Source organism: Pteronotus mesoamericanus, unplaced genomic scaffold, assembly GCF_021234165.1.
Source record: "Pteronotus mesoamericanus isolate MK-2021 breed Mesoamerican mustached bat unplaced genomic scaffold, CSHL_Meso_final contig_73, whole genome shotgun sequence".
NCBI classification, from domain to species: Eukaryota; Metazoa; Chordata; class Mammalia; order Chiroptera; family Mormoopidae; genus Pteronotus; species Pteronotus mesoamericanus.
In genome coordinates this window covers 28,522,883-28,544,687 of record NW_026555245.1, presented here as the reverse complement: position 1 = coordinate 28,544,687, position 21,805 = coordinate 28,522,883, and the positions used below count along the sequence as shown (strand labels likewise).

Genomic DNA, 21,805 nt, shown 5'->3' with positions numbered 1-21,805 from the left:
CTTCCAAACAAAGCAAACAGCGTTAAGCACAGTAATTATAAGATAAGCTCTGAAGCAATTTTCAGTTGGTTGGGTGTGGGTGTGCAGAAGTAAACCTACAGTTTGCCTGCTGGTGCAAGAATGGCCTACATGCCAATTAGTAGTTATTGCTACTAATTATTAAAAAACATTTTTAAGAGTAGTTGAGAATTAAATGCACCTGTATGATGGCTCATAACTGTGTTGTGGTAAATTGCTCAGATTTTCCATATCAGTCACACAGGAGAGGTGCAGTGAGACAGAGCAACACCATGACACCATATATCAGAAGTCAAATGACATGTGCATGTGTCCTCCAAATGGAAGTACTGCGAGAATTCAGTTTCCTGCTCAAAAGTTTCTGTGAGTAAATTCTGCCAGGCCAAGTGAATGAGGACAATAGTTCAAGGCATGATCCTTTCTTTCTGTCATTATTGAGATCCCCATTGCCACAAAATACTGATGAGAAAAAAAAAGAAGTGAAGGAAAAGTAAAACTTAGCCTCATCAGAGAGGGCACTGCCCCACTCAAAAGCTATGCGAGGAGGACAACTTCAGAATTATGAAATGATTCTGGGAGCCCAGTCTTACCTTTAACTATATGATTGTGGGGACTTCACTAATGATCCTGGTTTCAGCTTCTCTATTTCCAAAGCAGGAATATAGACTCACTGGCCTTGAGGAGTCTGTTCAGTAATAAAAATCTGCATTTCAATAATGCATATTTATGTCACACAAAGAAAGAGAATTAGATAATATTTACTGATTTTTCCTTTGGTTTGGGGCTTTTCCATCAGTTGTTCAAATCCTTGGCTCCACATTGGAATCGCCAGGGGAGCTTTAAAGCTATAATGTCAAGGCCTAGTCTCCAGAGATTCCAATTTAATTGGACAGAGGTAAAATAGGGCATCGGTAGCCTTTCGAACTCTCCAGGTGATTCAAAGGTGCTTAGAGGGTTACCAATTACTATACATGCTTTACTTGCATTAGATCACTAGTTCTGATTGTTTTTTTGAAAAAAAATTCTATGAGGCATAGGTTTTATCCTTATTTTATAAATGAGGCAATATATTCAGGTAGTTTAAATGTCTTTTATAACAGAAATGTAGTAGAGACAGGGTTGAAATCCAAAGATCATATGTTTTGTTAACCTTAAATAAATTTTATAAGTCATTAATTGACATTCCCGTGTTTCTTCTCTTAGGTTACTATTTGCATTATCAAAGCACATCTCCTTATATGTCTTTTATTTGCATTTCCTTTTAGTTCTTGTATTTTTAAATGCAGCAATATACAAAATTAGGGGCATGAATTTACTTGTTAGTCCCATGAAAGAGCCTTTTGCATACTGGAAACAAAATTTTGGAAGTCCAAGTGATGTTCCAGAAAATCATAGCAGTCCAGCACTTTCAATAGCTGACTGAGCCTGAAGAAGCTTCCAGGCTCAAGGAGAAGAGATGTTAACAATTCACCTATCTTACAGTAAAACAAAGTTCTCAAGGAAATGGTGGAGAGGACCAAACCAGTGAATAGAAAGTGAAGGAAATTTCTATCGCTGTGATCTCTGCCTCACACCTTTTAGGCTTTGTTTGTGTTCTGTTTACCTTAAAGCCCTGGTCTCTATTTCTAATGATTATCTCATTGACCCCAGGACATTCGTACCTTTTATTTAGTTATTATCTCCACTGGAAATTAATTATCTTTTCAAAAGGTAAGAAGCAATTTATGTAACAACATAATTTTATTTACAATTTTAATCCTGTACAGTCAAGGTAAAGGAAAGGAGCATTTACACACATAAACATATTTGTTGTGAGTCTATTGTCTGATATATTGCTAGAGCTTAAGGAAACAAATAACAAAAACAAGATAAAAACCACATAACAGACACAGAATTCACTACTTTTCTCTTTATTGGAAGTTCTACTACCTATCAATTTGTACCCCAACTGCCAAGTCCTTCACCTGAAAGCAAAAAGTAATTATATTTTTACTCCAGAATAAAATTGGCAGATCCACATTTTGTTTTTGCTTGTTTTTTTCTTTCAGTAAAATCAATGTGCCTTCTTTCTGACTTTTTCTGCCAAACATATCAGATTGTGTGAGGTTTATGGATACATAATAAATCCTGGGCAACCTGAAAGCCAGGGAGACTACAAGGAGAGATACTGAAAAAAAAATGATATAGAGAAAGCATGAGTGAATAATAGAAGACAGATTTGAGATAATTATTGGAGAGATGACAGAGAACATCACCATGATTTGTTTTGCCAGGTTGTCATTTCAAAGATAATGAAGAACTATTAAATCGATTTCTTTTTTTTCTTTTCTTTTCAGGGAAATGAGTACACAAATATTAAAGAATAAATGAAATGAATACACAGATACTAATTATAAATACTAATTATGATAAGTTTGAGTAGCTAGCTAGTTTATGCAACACTGGAAATATTCATTATGCAAATCCATAAACTCTCCCCAATGGCTTTATAGATCACTGGCATCAGGTCCAGAACTACCGCGCAGAAACAGGGTGGTGGCGCAACGTGGTTGGGGGTCACTTTATTGCCAATTTAACTAGTGTTGAATTAGTGGGTATTTAACTCACTAAAACAACTTGGGGCTCAAAGCACCAAAGTATCGTGTTTACTAATAGTTGAGTGAAAGTGAAGAATCGTTCCTCCTGATGTTGTACTGCGATGCTGGAGCCACACCACTGTTCTCGCGTCTGCAGTAATGAAACCTACATTAGCAAAAGTGGGCTGGTTGCCTACCAAGGAATAAAATAATCTCCTTGAGAATTGGGTATTCCGCTGTATTTCATTGCCATAATACCATTTTGACATCCCTCTTCCCTGAATGAGATTTTTTTAAAATTCTTAAATCATGAGCCAAATGAGTATAATCCATCCAATGTTTCATGTTACAGGCTTTCACTGTAAGATTATTGCATTGAACTCCCCACTTTTTGTTTAAGGGGGGAAAAAACCATATTTCTTACCAACAGGAAACATAAACAACTTCAAATTCAGAAAGGTTTACAAATGCCACAACACAGTTATCTACCAGCAAACATATTATTTCTTTGTTTCATAGGACACCAAAGATGAATTATTCATGAGACCCCATTTCAGATGCTTATTGTGTCTGGTGGCAAAGTCTCTCTGCCTGCTCAGCCCCAGGAAAGCTCGGGCACTTCGCTACAGGCACAGTGCTCTGTGCCAGCCAGGGACCAGCCGTGCGCTCTTGAGTTACTGGAGCAGCTCAAGCAGTTCCAGCGGCCTCAGCTGTGGAGACAGCTGTTTGTCCACCGTCTGCGATGGCAGAAATGTGTGGTAGGCTTCCCCCTAACAGCATGCCCCTCACCACACACCCCCTCCCACACACAAACAACTCCCAGGCCATGCATCATACACACAACAGCATCAAAGCGGTGCAAAGGATCCCCATGATCTCGGGACCAGAATGAGCAAGGCACCACAGTTTAGAATAGCTCTTTATCTTACATGCAAAATTATTGGAACAGGTTGTATCCTCCAAACTAAACTAAACCTTTCTTGTAACTTAGGTATTAAAAGGTTTGTGCATGCATTAAATTCAAAATGATTTATTGTTTAGTTATTGCCTTATTTACTTACTTAATAGATTGATTGATGTGCCAGGATCCCATGGACAACAGAGGCTATTTTTTTTTAAGATTGTTTTAAAGGAAATAGATTGCAAACAGGAGTTTCACTAACACAGTACGTCAACCCCTCCTTACTGGTTTGTATTCTTAATGAGTTCCTTTTGGCTCTTGCCTACTACCTGTCTATGGCTATTCATTGACACAAAATACTGCACCTTGCACACAATGAGAAGTGGCAGGATGAAATAATAAAATATTAGGTGCGGAAGGGTAAAATATGGGGAGAAAGTCTGGATCAAACCCCAGGATTTCAGCCAATGTAAGCATCTATGGAAGGGAATCTCATGCATGGTGCTTGGGACGAAAGCGATAGAGCCCCTACACAGCAACGGCCTTATTAGAATCCCATCTGGCAACGTTTCTCTGCAGGGGAGGGGCTGCAGAGAAGTCCCATATTTGAATTCCTCTTGTGGACCTTGGTCATCTGTTTATCTTACGGACTGAACTTACTTTCAGTTTGTAAGAACGTACTACAGTGGAATTAATCAACAAAGTAAAAGAAAATTCTCTACAAACATTGAAAGGATGGTTACCAAAAAAGTTCCACAAACTTCTTACCAGCATACCTCTGGAATTGTATTTATAACTTTATTAGGAAGTCTAATATTTTCATTGGTCTTGGTAAATAGGGGCCAAATCAGGAGGGAGGTTGATTTGTTCATACAAATTGGATGTTGAATTTGTGCAGAACTCTTATTCACTCCGCATTCTATGCATGAGACATTTATGTAAGGTCCCTCTAACCTCTTTTCCAAACGAACTCTAATGTGACATAGTGCAGTGTAGAATGGCACCAGTCATCGGGCTTGCATCAAAAATGCATTTTATTTGGATTCAGTTCAGACTCTTAACGAACTGGTTCCTGTTAATGCAGCAGATGGGAGTGAGGCAAAAGGGAGCGTGTGCGGCCTCACACCCAGCATCTACTCCTGCTTCCCTGGGCTAAAGCCTTTCCTGAGTTAGCTGGTTGGTTAGTTAGCTAATTAGTTAGGCACATTCCAGCTGAAACTTTTAATTATAATTTAAATATTTATTCTATGAATCCACCAAACTGAGGCATGAAAAGCTGCAGTCCAGCCAAGGCAAGGAGATTCTTTCCTTAGCTTTCTCTCTCCTGATGATTAATGTAGTGGATGCTGCCAGAAGATGGTCCAATGGTTAATAAACCTGGCAAGGCTGTGGCCAGGCTTTCTTTTCTAAAGGTCAATTAAAAATGCTAGTTGCACTGTAAACAGAATTCTCCACAGAAGAATGCCAGGCAGTGCCCAGAGTGGTCTCCTTAATACAAAATATCAATTTGATTTTCCTCAGGAGATTCACTCTCCTTTTGCAATGCAAATATTTTCAAGTGTACTAAACACGTTTTAGCACCTCAACATAGGCACTAAAACTATTTGCATGCAAAATTACCCAGAGTAGGCAGACAGGCACAAGCTTATGCTAGCACCATATGTGCTAAAGTATTTGAGCCAGGAAACAACTAGTATCTGGACGTTATTTACAATTTAAATTTAATTTTACATTATTATTCAAACGGAGCTTATATATAAAGTCTCTATTAAAATTAATGTTTCACATGGAACAAAATTTCAGCTAAAATTGTACACTTAATAGTGCTGGGTGTTTTTGTTCCAGCTACTTAGACCACTCAAGAAGACAATACAGCGGCTTTGTTCCATGTCTTCCAACGCAACCTGCATGAATGGTTTATTTGTCTCTCTAACAACTCCTCTCAGAAAGAGCAGCAAAATTAATGTCAATTGGAAGGCCCAGAATCAATACAAAACATAAACCAAGACTGACGCATGGAAAATCGTAGTGATTTGAGGAAATACATACTACCTGGAAATAATACACACTGTTGTCCACGTTCAGATAAAAAGCACTTTTCTTTTCTAAAAGCTCCATTTGATGTTTTGTGAACACAGGGAGTGACTTTGGTTTAGCATGTTGTTTGCAAGTTGCAATATGACACACTGTCCCTAGAAAGCAACATTTCTGAATGTACGCAGCAATGCAACCCTGTGTTTTTATACTGCCATCATGCTTTCCATGAGCCTTAACAAAGAAACCTTAAATCTATGGGCAATGATTGGGTGGTGTATTTGACGATCATTTGTCAATGCCCATCAGGAAGAACACTGCTTTCTTCTTTATCTTGCCAAGTAATTTTCCATTTCAAGTTTGTTAAGATTTCATGTCTTTAATATCATTGCTTTAAATGTGTAATAGTTTATTTTTATGTTCCTCTTAGGAGAAAATTTTCAGATGAATCAGGATGATTATTTGTGACTCTTCTCAGCCTTCCTCTTACCTAGAGAGTAGATAAGTAGATTTTTCAGGGACTCGTGGTAAAGTGGTACCATCAGAGTAATCACTTCCCCTGCTCTCCATCTGGGTATTTGCAGATCGCTGCAACTGCTGTTGGTGTGCAAATTGTATATTTCTGTCTATTGAGATAAAAAGATAATACTTTAATGAGGTATTTGGAAGTTATCCCATAGTAATCCATTTTAACTGAGATTAAAGTACAAAGAAGAAAGGTACCTTTTAAATACTAAACTGTGAAACAAGTTCTTAAAAACCCACAGCTATTATAATGAATTTGGGGTGGAGGGAATATAAGAAAAATCAACATACTATATTTTATCACAAGGGCAGCATCAAATATACCTAAAATATTAACTACAGAGATCTCCTCCTACTAGATTAAAGATCTTCAATTTATTATAAACCAAGCTTATATAATTTTTCTTTGATAACTTCAAGTATTATTCTAAGTCAAACAGCGTCTCTTTCTTCTTTCTTCCTTCCTTTCTTCCTTCCTTCCTTCCTTCCTTTCTTTCTTTCTTTCTTTCTTTCTTTCTTTCTTTCTTTCTTTCTTTCTTTCTTTCTTTCTTTCTTTCTTCCTTTCTTAGCAGGAGGAAGAAATTACTTTCTTTCTTGACTTACAACCCGTCTTAGAAATGTTGAATCATTGCCTAGGTGCATGAACTCAGTTCTGAGCAGCTTTAATTTATAGCAGCCAACGTTTCTATAACATAAGCTCTCTAAAAGAGGCCCAAAGAAGAATGAGAAATCTGTGGTTGTGTAGAAAGTTTAATGGGAATGGAAAATCTCCACGCTTACACGTCTATCCTTGCATATTAATATCATTACATTTAAACGGTGGTTTGATTTCAAACATTGAATTAATTAAGAAGGGAACTTCCAGGTTGAGTTATAATGCAAAATCAAATGCCAACAGCTCCTTCTACTGGCTACTAGAAGAAAATATTTGGTCTCAATCAATGAAAAAAAAATTGCTGTTTATTTAAGAAGCATCTTCGCCAAATTAAAAGTTTTGAAAAACATCTAAGCTTGTTGGGAAACTTGAAAGATGCTTATTTGTAGTCATAGAAAGGATAAGTACTAAGAATTATAGAAATAGAAGTTGACAGTCATGTAAATTATCTGCCATCAATAAACAATCCCTACCTCCACTAAAAAAAACCCTGATCATTCTCTTGCCTAGCACCCTCTATTATAGAGAGCTTGGGTTAAAATTAAAATACAGTCAAGGTTAGGTTTAGGACTATGCTTTCTCAAACTGGATATAAATATTAAATTTACATTCTGGAAGTCAAGAAATCAATACAAGTATTAAATTTTCATGATGCCTCTTTGTCTCTTACTGAGTAATAAAAAAGGAAAAAGGGGTTATAGATGGGGGCTGTGCAGGGCCCACGCTTGTGGGGGAGGCAAAGCAGGGGTGGCAGCTCCCAGGCCAGTTCAGGGTTCTGGGGACAGGGGCCCATGATCTTCCTGGAGGTTAACAACCTTCTCCTCCAGGAGATGCTTGCGCCCAAGTGTGAGATCACAGCAGCCAGAAACAAACCAGAAGCAGAATTAATATTTTCAGATTTTGATGGGGGCCTCTATCCTATTTCAAATCCAAATGGAGCTAAATCAAAAGCAGTGGTCAGTATTTGTTTGAAATTATACAAGAAATGTCAGGCATATGGTGCTGATGAACTTCTAAAGAGAATGTACAGGAGTTTCTTAGTAAATCCAGAATCAGGATAAAATATCTCTTTGCTTTTTGACCTTGAAAATATGCCCACATCCAAGGATTCCATTGTGCCTCAGACTGGCATGTTGAAACAAATTTGTTTTGCCCCTGTCTTTAAGAAATACTCCCAGTTCCAGGAAGAGGGCAAGGAAGGAGAGAACAGGGCACTTAACTATTATAGGGATGATGGGACCGTGTGTGTTGGGTCTAGAAAGGACAGAGCACAGTAGTCTTTAGCATAGCGTTTAAGGATGACGACGATGTGCTCATTAGACAGGTGTTTGTGTGGGAGTTCAGAGAAGGGCGCAGAACCAGCCCCACAGCCCCACAGGTCCTCTACGGCCACAGAGAGCCTCCTCTGGAGCTGAAAGACGTGCTGCTGTGGGTGACAACATTGCCTGTTACCTTCATGCTGTTCCCTCGCCACTCCAACACCAGTGCTCAAGGTCAACGTCATCCATCTGATCCACATGTGCCAGGACAACCTGCACATCAAGTGCTCTAAGGTCTATATTCCCACATGTGTGGGGGTTACATCTGACTTCCTCAAGGTGCTGAACCATGCATGCCCAGATGGTGAAAAGAAAGACATGAAAACAATCATGGGGAAAACATTTTCATCCCACTAACTCCAAGCAGGAAGAGTAAGCTGCTGGCAGCTGAAGGCTGGAACACTTGCTACTGGATAATTGTAGCTTTTAATGTTGAACCTCTTCAGGTTCTATTTTTTTAAGTACATTTTATTGATTATGCTATAACATTTGCCCCATTTTTTTCTCCCCTTTATCCCCCTCCACTTAGTACCCCCATTTCGTCCAGAATTCCCCTGCTTAGTTCATGTCCATGGGTCATACATATAAGTTCTATGGCTTCTCCATTTCCTACACTATTCTTATCTTCCCCCGGTCTATTTTGTACCTACCAGTTATACTTCTTACTCCCTGTAGCTTTTCCCCCATTCTCCTCCTGCCCCCTCCCCACTGATAACCCTTCATATGAGATTCTCCGTTTTGGTTCCATTTTGTACATGTTTGGAAAGTTATCAGCAGAAACAAGCTGTGCTTGCAAAGCCTTCATAGTTCCCAAGAAGAAGAAAAAGAAAGAAAAAGAGAGAACACAGAGTGAGGAAGGGAGAGATGGAGGAAGGGAAGGAAGAGGGGAAGGGGGGAAGGGGAGGAAGGAGGAAGAAAGAGAAAAGTAAAAAAATAAGAGAGAAAGAGAGAGGAAGGAAAGAAGGGAGGGAGGAAGGGAGGGAGGAATAAATCCACTTGATCACCTTAATTCCTTTTCTTTATCTTCTCTTCCTCACTCCCCTTCCCTTTCACCCTCCTTCCAAGCTGTTTTGTTTTGCAATATGTTACTGGTAATGAGTTGCATGACCATGCAATCTTAACTTGTTTTCTCCTAAGTATTTGAGTTCAAAACTCCTGTAGCTAAAGAAATACAGCTAAGGTTATTGGTGTAAAAAAAATAATCTTTCTGTCTTAAAAACATAAAAATAAAAAAAAAATACATATTTTAAATGTTATTTCAATGAGGATAGATAGATGACTTTTAACTTGTATAGAGTTTGGAGGCAAAGAATGTAAGCTTCTTTTATTTAATTTCCAACATTTGATGTAACAAGTAGTTTAATTAATTAGGGCAATAAAAGTAAAAAGTGTAATAAACATTTTTTTCCCCACCTCCCTGCCTTATCCTCCATGGAGACTACTGTCCTCCACCATCTGAAACAATCAATCTATTTGGTTTTACTCATTTGGAGCTGTCTCTCCCTCAAATTCCCCCCAGCTCTCCACAACCCTTGGCCTCATTTTCATATAGACATATTCGATGAACATAAATGGAAAATGTAATAGCACACTCAGAGGTTTTCAAATCCCACTCATTTCAACAAGTGAGACTTGACAAGGTTGGTATGATAGGCTCATGTGAGAGGTTTTAGAATTTTGACATAAATGCACTGTGAAGGAAAACCTTTCTTCTTTAGAAAGGACGAAACACAGCACTGCAGAGACATCAGCATCTCATTCTATGGATGTGTCTTAGCAGCGTGGTCCGCCCAACACTCCCACTGGCTTAGTCTAGGAACTCTGAAAACCAACACATAATTTTTGAAAGCTTCCGAGGGTAGAGTACTTTCTGCACTCTGTCTCACTCTTTCTCATTCTACCCCCCCACACACACACTGCCACAACATATATGTATGTATCTTTCTCTTTGGGAAGGGAACCGTTTCTGTTAAAAGAACCATCTCACTTCTTAAACTCGGTATCTTAATTTAGGAAGTCACACTTATTTCCTGAAGACTCTGTAATTGGTGTCAACACCACAGAAAGTCTTTTTAAGACAAGTTCTTCTTTGTTTAACAATAGAAGTATTGTTGAATTACAGTACACATGGGCATACAATGGTTTAAGGGATTCTCTTATTTCACTAATTCTCTTAAAACACTAATTTTCTTTCAGAAGCTGAATTTTTGAAACATTAAGTTTAAAAAATGGCTTCGGGTCAGACAGTTCTCCTAGATTCAAGCCTCAACTCTGTCATTTATGAACTGTGACTTAAGGCCAGTAAACCTTAATTTCCTCATTTGCAAAAAGGAAATAATAATATATCTCTGCCTCAGTAGATGGCTTTCTGAGTTGCCATGAGAAAATATGTGTAACATGCTGTTGCAGAACGCCTGGTATATAACTGACAACTAATGTTGCTGTTGTTGTTTAATAAACAGGAATTTGTATATGAATGAAACAATATAACTTTATTTCCTAAAAAATAAAAATGCCATCATAGTCATCAAGGGAGCCCCGAATACTGATGACTTTGATTAGAAAACTGACAAGTAAATATTATCTGAAACAAGGTTTCAAATTTGGTGGGTGAAGTAGCCATGCTTCTTACCTAACAGTGAACAGCAGAGTTCTCTGTGGTTGAAGTGGTGTTGTCTGCAGTAGGACAGTGAGTTAGAACCTAGAACCAGAAAATGAAGATGTCCTTGTGGAGAGGAGGACCAGTAAAATGACATTGGTCTGATCGAGATAGCATAAGGTATATAAAACAAAGTGTAGTCACTCATGTCAACTAAAACGGCTGTCAGTCAGCCATGACACTTTGGTTCAAGAGGAAAATTACCTAAGTCAAAGTAAACACATCCAGCAAGGAGACATATCTGCCCACGTGGTCAGAGCAGACACATCTGGCAAGGAGACACACTTAAGATATCTGCACACATGGTCAGAGTAGCCATGTCTGCAGAGCGGGACCACCCATAGATAGGCTCCTGGGGAAATTCCATACTTGCCAGCAGGGGTGTCAAGCAGAACAGCCAAGGACACCCATAGGTTCCTGGGTAAATTCTGCCCTTGGCATCAGTGGTGCCATGACATTTATCAAAAAGACCCAGAAGCGGGGAGTACACCACTTTCCTGGCATAACTGAGGCAGGCCTCAGGGCACTGCTGAGACAGCCGAGCTCCACACACCAGAGTGCTGCTCCCTGCCACGCTGGTCTCCCTTGGCATCGGCTGCCAGAGGCTCTGCCCTGCTGGACTGAGGACGTCGCCTGCCCTGCTGCCCACCTGGGTCTGGAGATCCTTCCTTGCAAGACTCTAACAACTCCTATGCCCACTGTGCTGTCTCCCGGACCTGTGGACTGACAGTCTGGCGCTTGGGTTTGTTAACCCCCATTGAGCACTGTGTGTGCGTGTGTGTGTGTGTGTGTGTGTGTGTGTGTGTGTTACATTTCTCTTAGATTGTGAGGGTGTGAGTAGGATATTAATGTATGTTGATGTTCTACTTTGAGTGAACCTGCATTCAATAAAAGCTGAGTGAACAGCATAGTTGCTGTGGGTGACTCTTGTCTGTTCCTTGGTGCCAGGCTGCTCACCAGGCAGCTAGCCGAGCACTGCTCTGACTGAATTACAGGAAATATTATATCACAAACACATGCTCGTGACAGTCCTTACTGGGTCACCCAGAGAAAACATCTAGGGGACAATGTGACAATGCAATATTATGAACCATTGGAAGAATGAGTTGAGAATCCAGGCTCTAGAAATGGATTGGTCTTTCAATCTTACCTCTCGTGCATTCTAGCTCTGTGAACTTGGGTCTGGTCCTCACTTTCTCTGAGCTTCATTGTCCTATTTTGCAAAATGAGGATATTATCTAACTCACAGAGCTAAGTGAGAGTTTGTGCTCATGGATTATTATACAATATCCTGCATGTTCTGGCTCCTTCCTTTCTCTGCAGCAGCGAAATTGGCTTTCTTGAAGCTTGAGACTCTCATTCTTGCCTTGTCTCCTCACACTATGTCATCTATTTAATGCCTATTCCTTCATTAAATCTTAGCTCAGTCATCACTTCCTTGTGAAAAACAACCTTGATCTTGCTGAGCAGGCCAAATTCTCTCTGTGCCTTCTTCAACTGCCTTAGAGTTATCCTTCATGCTGGTATTTATCATGGATTTCATTTGATTGACTGTTCCCCTACCAGAGTATGAGCCACCTAAGGCCAGGGAGTGTGTTTCTGTTCCCCATTATATCCTGCTTTTCTGGCAAAGAATAGGTACCTAATAGTCATTTGTTAAGCAAATAAACAGAAACCAAAACCTAAAAGGTACTTGGAAAATGGTAGTTATTACTATAATACCTTAGTATCAAAGGGACCTTAGAAGTCCTCTAAAAGTTAATCCCAACCACTTTTCCTTCAACTATTTCTCTAGCAGTTTCCCACACTGTTAAGATCAGTGAGCAAAGAATCAAGACTCCAAAACCAGTAGATGCCTGTTAAAGTCTACATGTATTATCCAGTGATACCCGCATTTCCCTTGGTCATCCTAAATTGTACTCCCTATTATAATTAAAATAATGTCTTAGCTGCAAAGAGCTATGACTGCAATGACAGTCATTCTGAACATGTTCTCCAATAAGGGGTGTTAGACAGTGCTGGGACTGGAAGGTATTTACTTTGGGTGGAGAGCCCTGCTGGGATTTCTGTGCCAACTTCATATATTGCGAGATGCTGTGCAGATTTGTGGGGCTGGGAGGTCTAAGAACTGCATTTTCAGATGTGTCTTCATCTTCTTTTTATATATTTACTCCTCTGCCCACCCCTTTTAGAATTCTGTCACCAGGCAGAAATGGCAATCATGCATGGGAAATATTTAATGTCATAATAAAGGTTGCTGGAAGTGTGGCAATACAAGAAAGAAGGTGTAGTGGGAAAACTGTAGAAACATTTAAAAATCTTTCCCACCCATTGAAAAAAACAATAACCCATGGAGACTCGATGGGCAGGAAATGATGCCACTTTATTTCCTTTTTAGTCAAAAGCCTTTACTCGGCCTATCCCTTTAACCTGTATTATTAATATTGATCCCTCAGGGTCTAACACAATTTCCATCTTCTCCCTGGTCTGACTGCCCCAGGACACTTTGACCTTTCCTGAATTCCCGTTATGCCTTTTTGTGGGTTTTACTCTTTCAGTAATTGTCCCTGATGTTTATTTTCTCTCTCAATCACCTTGGAACAGAGAGACACTGAGACAGGGAACGCTCCTTTCAGGGACACAAGGTAAGAAAGAGCGACTCTGGAACACACCTGGGTTTTGCAACTGCAAGACTGGTTGGAATCCCAGTTCTTGACCCTAGCTAACGATGGAAAGCTCAGCCAGGATCTAGACCAGGGGGAAAGAAACCGTATCTTACCAAGTTATTGTTAAAATTAAAATACATTCGAAGGTAGTAAACTAATAGCAGTTTACCTTTTCACCTTTCTCCCTACCAAGTCACTGGTTACAAATTTATTATAGTTAAATCCAGTACATTTTTATAAAGCTTTTATATTTTTGTTCCTTCTAATTAGGAAACAAATTCTTTTAGAAAAATCTAAATAATTCAGAAAAGTAGAATAGAAAAAAATGCAATTACCAGCTGCCATATTTGAGGGATTACTGTCTGCAGCGACTACGCTGTTGGTTGTATATTTATATCATCCCTTTAAATTGACACAGTGACCCAGGAGGTAGATATTAATATTATGCCCATTTTACATGTGATACAGCAAAGGCAAAGGGCGCCTATGGGAACACAGTGAATGATGGATTTGGAAATCAAATTCAGTTGTTCAATTCATGGAATAACTACCATGATAGGGTGGTTCCCTATGTTACCCAGTTTTAGCAACCATGGGCCATTATGGAGAAAAAACTCTCGCTATTAATATATTGTGAATTCAATCATATTTTCTTCCAATTACATGCTCACACACAGAGCTATGCAGTATTTTTTTAAATCAAAATTGGGATCATAATATATATACAGTTTTTTCATTAACATATTCCTTGCAATTTAATGGCATAAAAATTCTTTGCATACATGCTTTTAGTAGTAACTACATATGTATTTCCCCCCTCATTGAACCACTATTCTCTGGTTGGACTTTCAAATGATTCCCAAACCTTAGTATGTAATTTATCCCCAGGTTACATTGACCACAAATTAGGATTATGCCCATTATAATTTTCAATATGTAGATTACATACTATAGTAAGGAGATAATTATATAAAATACCAGATGTACCATTTTTGACTCAGACCTTCTAAGAAAAAGGCTTTTATAATCATTTTCCAGTCCACTCCATCACACTACTCTATTTTTGAATAATGTGAAAAAATAGACAACCCAGTTAATCTAATTCTGCCTACTTTACCAAAATGTATTACCAAAGTGCCTATAGGTCAAGAATGAACCTTCCTGTATTATTTCAACAACTTTGGTCACTGGTCTAAGAATAGCAATATGGCGTGACAAAGAACAGCTGAAGCTGGAGGCAAAGGTCTGAGGTTCTAATCACAGTCACTTCTTGTTACTGTGACTATATTTTGAGCAAGTAAATTGATCTTTGTAAGCTTCAGCTTCCTAAATGTAAATTATAATAGCAATATTTCCTCTACTGTCTTATAGTGTGGTGATGAGAATTAAGTGCTAGAATATTCTGCACAAACTACACTTTTTATTATTATTATTATTAACTAGACTAAACAACCACATCCTTACTCAGAAAAAGAATCACAGAAAAAGTAAGCATCTTGTTCAATGCATAGAAATATCTGCAAAGTTCACAGAGGCCTATTTGTTTTGGAAAAAAATTAAAGCACCATTTTTTCCATGAAAGGGAAGAATAGATCAAGAATGGAAATTGATTTTATTTTTAATTATACATTTCTAAATATGTTTGACTTTTTTTTTCTCTCTCAATGACTTCTATTAGAAATTTGTAACTGCTTCTGCATTTCTACTGGTCCCCCTTTTTCCTTTTCTTTGGTCCATAACACAAAGCCTCCTGCCCTTTAAAACATAGAATAGACAAGAAATAACCAAAATTTCTCCTCTGAATGCAGGCCTGATGGGTCTCTGGTTGTGGCTTATACAGGTTCTTTTGTGGCTTGCAGAATAATGCCTCGCCCAGAAAACAGAAGACCTTCAAGCAGGTTCTTTGCGTGGGTGGGTAGGGACCTGACTCTTCACCTCACAATCACTTTCATGGCTACAACTGGTCTTAATACCTGGATGTTGGCCTATCATGTAAATGGACACGTTGCATACAAATCTGGTGAAGGGAAAACCCTCTCATTAGTGTGGGCTTCTAGGACCCTCTCATAAGAAAACTGTAGTCAGAGAACCATACCAAAACTGGTGTTAGCTGTAGTTTTTAGTCTCTTATTTTTTTCTGAAAATTTCCTTGTCACACTATATTTGTCTTCTCAGTGATTTTGTGGAATACATCTCTCAAGAAGTTGAAAATTCTCTTTGTTTTATCTGAATGTCAATCTGGGCCAAGGTGGTATGATTTGGGCTTTTTTGCTTTCTTTACATAACTTTCCCCTGTGTTTTATTTTAAAAGAGTTTGTATCATGGTAGATATGGTTCTATCAGACATATATTTCCAAATGATGGACTGTTATAAAGATCATACTTGTTTTTATTTTTAAACCTCACCTGAGGACATGCTTACTGATTTTAGAAAGAGGGGAAGAGAAGGAAAGACAAAAGGAGGAAAAACACTGATGTCAGAGAGAAACATTAATCAGCTGTCCCTTATACACATCCCGACTGGGGACCAAACCTGCAACCTAGGTGTATGCCCTGATAGGGAACTGAACCCGTGACCTTTTGCTTTATAGTACAACACTCCACCTAACTGTGCCACACTGGCCAGGGTGAAAGAGAGAGACAGAAAGGGAGAGAGAGACAGGGAGGTGGGGGAGAGGGAGGATAGAGGGGGAGAGGACAAGAGAGAGGGAGAAAGAGTGAGTGAGACAGAAGCAAGGGGAGGGGGGAGGAGAGAGGGAGAAAAAGGAAGAGTAGAAGAGGGGGAGAAGGGGAAAGAGGGAGAGAGAGAGGGAGAAAGGATGTGTGTGAGAGAGGTCTTACTTTCTTTCCCCCCTCTTTTGCTCTTAAACATCTCTTCTTTTAAGCAGGCTCTTGAAAAACAAATCCGGCTTTTTAAATTCAAAACTCTTAGCAGCAGCTGCCTTGCCTCTATAATAATGGACCTGTGATCTTTAAACTTGAGCCTGAAATCCCAAAGAAATACTTTTCTTATACTTTGTGTTATATGTGTGGTAGTAGTATGATTCCTGCATCAAAAAGTAAATAATTATGGTTTGCTTCTATAATATAAATATTTACATAAAATAAAGAGTAAAAAGAAAAAGAAGATCTTGTTAGGGTTGCCTTTCCATTTGGTTCCAGTTAACATGCCCAGTTGTGAGTTGTAACCCACCTCTTTAAGGGAATTTCAAGTCCTGTGGTTACTTGCCCTCAAACTTCATGATATCACTAGTCAGCCTTCTGTACTTTTGAATGAGAAAACAGTCAAATAAAAACTGTTAAGTCAACATTTATTGGAAAAACCGATTTAAATATACCATCTACCTTTTCTCCCTCATTTTAAAAAGATTCTCCAGCTGCCATGCTTAAGAAATTGTACTGAGATACTCATGTGTTATATGAAGGAAGAATGAGGAAAGTGTGTGGTGGAAAGAAATAAGAGTTTTGCTAACTCTAACCCTTACTCATGAAATGACTCTGGGCAAGATAATGTAAGTCTCAAAATCAGTTTCCTCACTTATCATGGGGATAAAAGCAATTCCTGCTTCTCACAGAGGTTGTGGAAGTTACCACAATGTGAGTGTGTGGCCTGCTAGCCATGGGCAGTTTTAGTAGCAAGGTGCTTTGCTCCCCAGGCCTAGAAGGGCCACTGAAGTTTGCCACTGGGGAGAGGGAGGCTACTTTGTTAAAGTTCCCTGCGTTGAGCAATGGTGTGGGTAACAGAATCCAAAAATGAAGACTGGGAGGAGTTGCTTCCCTCCCAGAATGGGGCTATAAATGGAAAACTGTACTTCATCTTTTATGAAGTTAAGCAAGGTGAATGAATGAAGGCCAATAAGAGCATATTGACCATTCCTCTGATTTGTTCCAAGTATGTGCAGAAGCCCTAAAAGGAACTCATGAAGAATTTATCATATTTTAAAAAAAATTTTATTTATTTATTTTTAAAGAGGGGAAAGGAGGGAGAAAGAGAGGGAGAGAAACATCACTGTATGGTTGCCTCTTGCGCACCCCTCACCACGGACCTGGTGTGCAGCGCAGGCATGTGCCCTGACTGGGAATCAAACCAGCAACCCTTTGGTTTGCAGGCCAGCACTCAGTCCACTGAGCCACATCAGCCAGGGCGAAATTACCAAGTTTTTTGGTGAGCACTCGTCTCAGAAAATTTGATGATTAGTATTAGAGCATATGATGTTTCTATTCCTCTCTTAGCTTGACAGAGTATCTGGCAAATTGTGCACAGTCAATAAGTGAATTTTGAATAAATATATGTTTTAAAAATCTCAAGTAGTATTTTCTTTTTGAGTATACCATAGTTCTTTTAAAAAGAAGTAATTAAATTTTATCATGTGCAAACAACTGGAATATGTGACTTGGTGAAACATGGCTCTTGAACTAAAACATTTGAAGAAGATACTACCAGTGGTGTGCTACAGCTGATTGGTTCCTACTCATGAGGGTCAATTTTTAAAGTCTCAGGAATTTCATAGGCCAGTTGTTAAAGACAGCCATTACTGAATAATAAATATCACATTACATATATATACATATAATTAAAGCAAAAAAATAGACATTCAAAATTCATCACTTCCTAATTATTTCACTAACTTATACTATTACCTATGTTCCTGAGGTTATTTATGTCTATTGTATCTCTATCGTGGTAATACTGTATAACAATGTGTTACCGAGGATCTCTTCCCAAGTCTGTGCTTAGTGATGTCCCATTAGTAGTTTTCAGTCTTCCTGATGGGAGTGTTTGCACCAAGGAAATTCACAAATGTTTTGAATCAAAGGTTGTTTTGGTTTTTTTCCTGGAAAACTGCTTGTTAAACTAGCACACCACTGATTCTATCTCACAACGGGACTGAAATGTAATTTGAGATAGTATTATATGACATATTTATAATATCTAAGTTCAAAAACTATTTCCATTATCTACATTATCTCATTTCAAATAGAATCATCTGTTCATACAGCTTTTGAGGGATGCAGCCAAAAGCAGAAGCAAAGTTCCCAGATTCAAATTTTACCACTGCACCCCCTGTAGCCACTCGGACTGTTGGTGGGTTCCTGTCATGAGAACTCTAAGAGGGACCCTGGTTTAGCGAAAGATGAGAGATGATTGCTATTGACGGCTGCAGGGGTTAAAGGGTGGCAAAAAATGGCCTGATTTTCTGCTATGGCTTTTTGACTTACTCCTCTCTGTCTTCTTTGAGACTGTATATATTTAATTATCTGGCGAATGACGTAAAAAAATACCTGCACTGCGGATATATTTGATCTTGTCTATATTTGATGTAAGTCAAAAAGTACTTTCTAAATTTTTATTTTTGACAAATAAAAATTATGTCTATTTAAGGTATTCAGAATGATGTTTTGATATATGTAGATATTGAGAAAGGATTACTACCATAAAATTAATTAACATACCCATCACCTCCCATAGTTACCAGGGTATGTGTGTGTATGTGTGTGTGGGTGTGTGTGGGTGGGTGTGGGCGGGTGTGTGTCAAGAACACTGGGGATCTACTCTCTTGGCAGATTTCAAATATTCAATACATTATTATTAACTATAGTCGCCATGGTGTCCATGATGTCTCCAGAACTTACTCATCTTAAAACTGAAAGTGTGTACCCTTTTGACCAATATATCCTCTTTCCCCAGCCCTCAGTCTCTGGTAATCACCATGCTATCATCTGTGACTATGAAATTGACTTTTTGGGAAAAAAGTCATAATCACTTCAGGGGAGAGGATGGGATGTTAATGGAATCTTTAAAAATGGAGTGGGTTGATCTGGGCGAGAGAAAAGGACAATACATCAATGAAGGCATAACAAGAAGAACTAGAGTGACCATTGGGAGAAAAGTAAAGAATCCAGTTTGGTTGGAGAACAAGATTCATAGACAGAAGTAGTGGGAAAGGGATTGGAAGGATAGATGGAAGCCTGTTTACCAATAACCCTACATGACTATTGAAATTTTATGTTAAACTGGTGCAGATTTGGGGAAGAGAGGAAGAGCTGAAGGAGGAGATTTAGTATTTGCTTTAAAAGGTTATTTTTAATGACTATGCTTGTAGTATAAACTTAATTGGTAATATAAGGTAATTCAATTTACCTTGCTCTATGTAAATTAAACAAAACATTATGTCCTCTTTATTATATTAAGAATGCATAAAAGATACTTTCTCAAATGCTGCTGCATCAGGAATCAAGAACATGAGAAATTTACATATGGTTACTACAGAAAATATTAACAATACATATAAGTTGTACCATAAAAGCTTAAAACATGGTACAGAAATATAATATTTCATTATCAGCTTATGAAAATTTAATATCTACAATATCATCTTAGGGGAAATAACATGTGTGTTATTGAAACAATCACAATAGCTATATGGATTTAGTTAATATTGCATGTAGGCTGTATATTTACAAAAAGCAGTATTTAAGAAATTGAATCTGAGTGATACCATCACCTCAGCTTGTCAGCTGGGGTGAACAAGGAAATTTAACATATTGGCAGCCCACTTTTCTGATTTTTATAGAAAATGAAATATTCATTTTTATTCTTAGCTCTCCAGACTTGGTAACTATACCATAACAAGGTGTTCTTTCTATACAGTGTACATATGGTGATATACCTTTAGCTTCCTTGACTTTAAGTTGACAAGCACTCAAAACCTATATAAGTTCAAGACAATCAATTTTATTTTATGTATGTATGTATGTATGTATATATGTATTTATTTAATTTATTGAGGAGTGACATTGGTTAATAAAATTGTATGGGTTTCAGGTATACAATTGTACAATACATCATCCGTATACTGTATTGTTTACCACCCCAAGTCAAGTCTCCGTCCATCACCATTTATCCCCTTTCTACCCTCTTTTACATGCCCCATCTGCCCTCCCTTCTGGCAGCCACCATACTGGTGGTCCTCTTGAAAGACTAGAGCAGAACATTTTAGCTATATGTTTTTTTAATCCTCACTCTGGGATATGTTTATTGATTTTAGAGAGAGAAGAAAGGAGAGGGAGAGAAACATTGAAGTGAGAGAGAAACGTCTATTGGTTGCCTCCTGTATGCACCCCCGCCAGGAACTGAACCTGACGCCTAGGCACGTGCCCTGTCTGGGAATCAAACCTGTGACCTTTGGGGTAGAGAAAGGTGCTCTAACCAACTGAGCCACCTGGCCAGGGCTTAGCTGTACTTTTAAAAAACTTTATCAGTGAGAAGCAGCACCTAAAAAGGGAAAAAAGCAGCTTTAACAACAGAGGGGAAAATAAGTTAAACATCTTAGAAAGCAAAGTGAAGTACAATTTTAAAGAAGAGTTGAAGAGAAATTCATTTTATGAAACTAATAAAAATGAGATCTACAGGATTTCAGGAATTCATCACTAGTAAGCATCATGTATTTTTTTATCCTGTATCATAATTAAAAATTGTAGTTACCATTCTATCAATGGGGAATAGCTGATAAACTGATGATTCAAGAACAATTTTATGTAAATAATATACAAAACTTCAGATTTCATATACAAAAGAATACTCAACAGGACAATAGTTTCACTGTTACCGATATACTTTCTATTGATTCAATTTTTAATAAGTAAAAATAAATAGCATTAGGATACAAATCTTAATACATAAGACTTACTGTCATATCCTTGTTTTCTGGAAGAAAAAAACAAAATCTCACTCATTTTCCAGAACATACAAGAGCTATCTTACAGAAGAAGTTAATGATGGAAGAGTTTATTAACTTGTTTTACATTTTTTCCAAAGAGGTTTATAAACAAGTTGTAACATGATTACCCAGGGGCCAGGTTCAGGATGAACTAGTATGGAGAAGGGAGAACAGAAGCCAGAAAAACAACTAACAAGGTCTAATTTTCTGTGTCTCAATTTCCATGCAAAAGAAATTTTGTTAAGGTTGCACTGAAGTGCAGCTCAGACCTGTTGTCAGTGTGATACGTACATCTCATCTGTCACTGTACCTTGTTTCTTCTAATAGAGCCTGGTTGGGACAAAGCTAGAGAGGGTTACAATGGAACGCAATCCAGGCAGGCTCTCAGGATTTTAATCTGGGCTCTCCTGTTTACCATCCTGACACCGTATAGGTCACTTAAACTCCTTAAGCTTCCCTTTTCTGTAAGAGGTTGATAATGACAGTATCACCCTTAAAGGGTGAGTGAGAGGAGTAATTGCAGTAATAAATGTAAACTGCTTAGCACGTATCTAGGCACATGATGAGCAAATTGAGTATTAGTAGTGTTTTACTGATGTTGGTGACCCAGGAAAGTACGATATATACAGTTTGACCAGACCACAACAAATAATGACAAATAATGTTACAGAAGTCGAGGTTATGTGAGGCTGTGTTTGATCATCTGTGTGTGTTCATTCAAGCAGACGTGT

The 21,805-nt window shown here is 38.3% G+C and overlaps 1 pseudogene; it reads left to right on the top strand.

Moving 5' to 3' along the window:
- Positions 1–7,500: 7,500 nt before the first annotated feature.
- On the top strand, positions 7,501–8,385 carry LOC129078363 (actin-related protein 2/3 complex subunit 2-like; annotated as a pseudogene).
- The last annotated feature ends 13,420 nt before the right edge of the window (positions 8,386–21,805 follow it).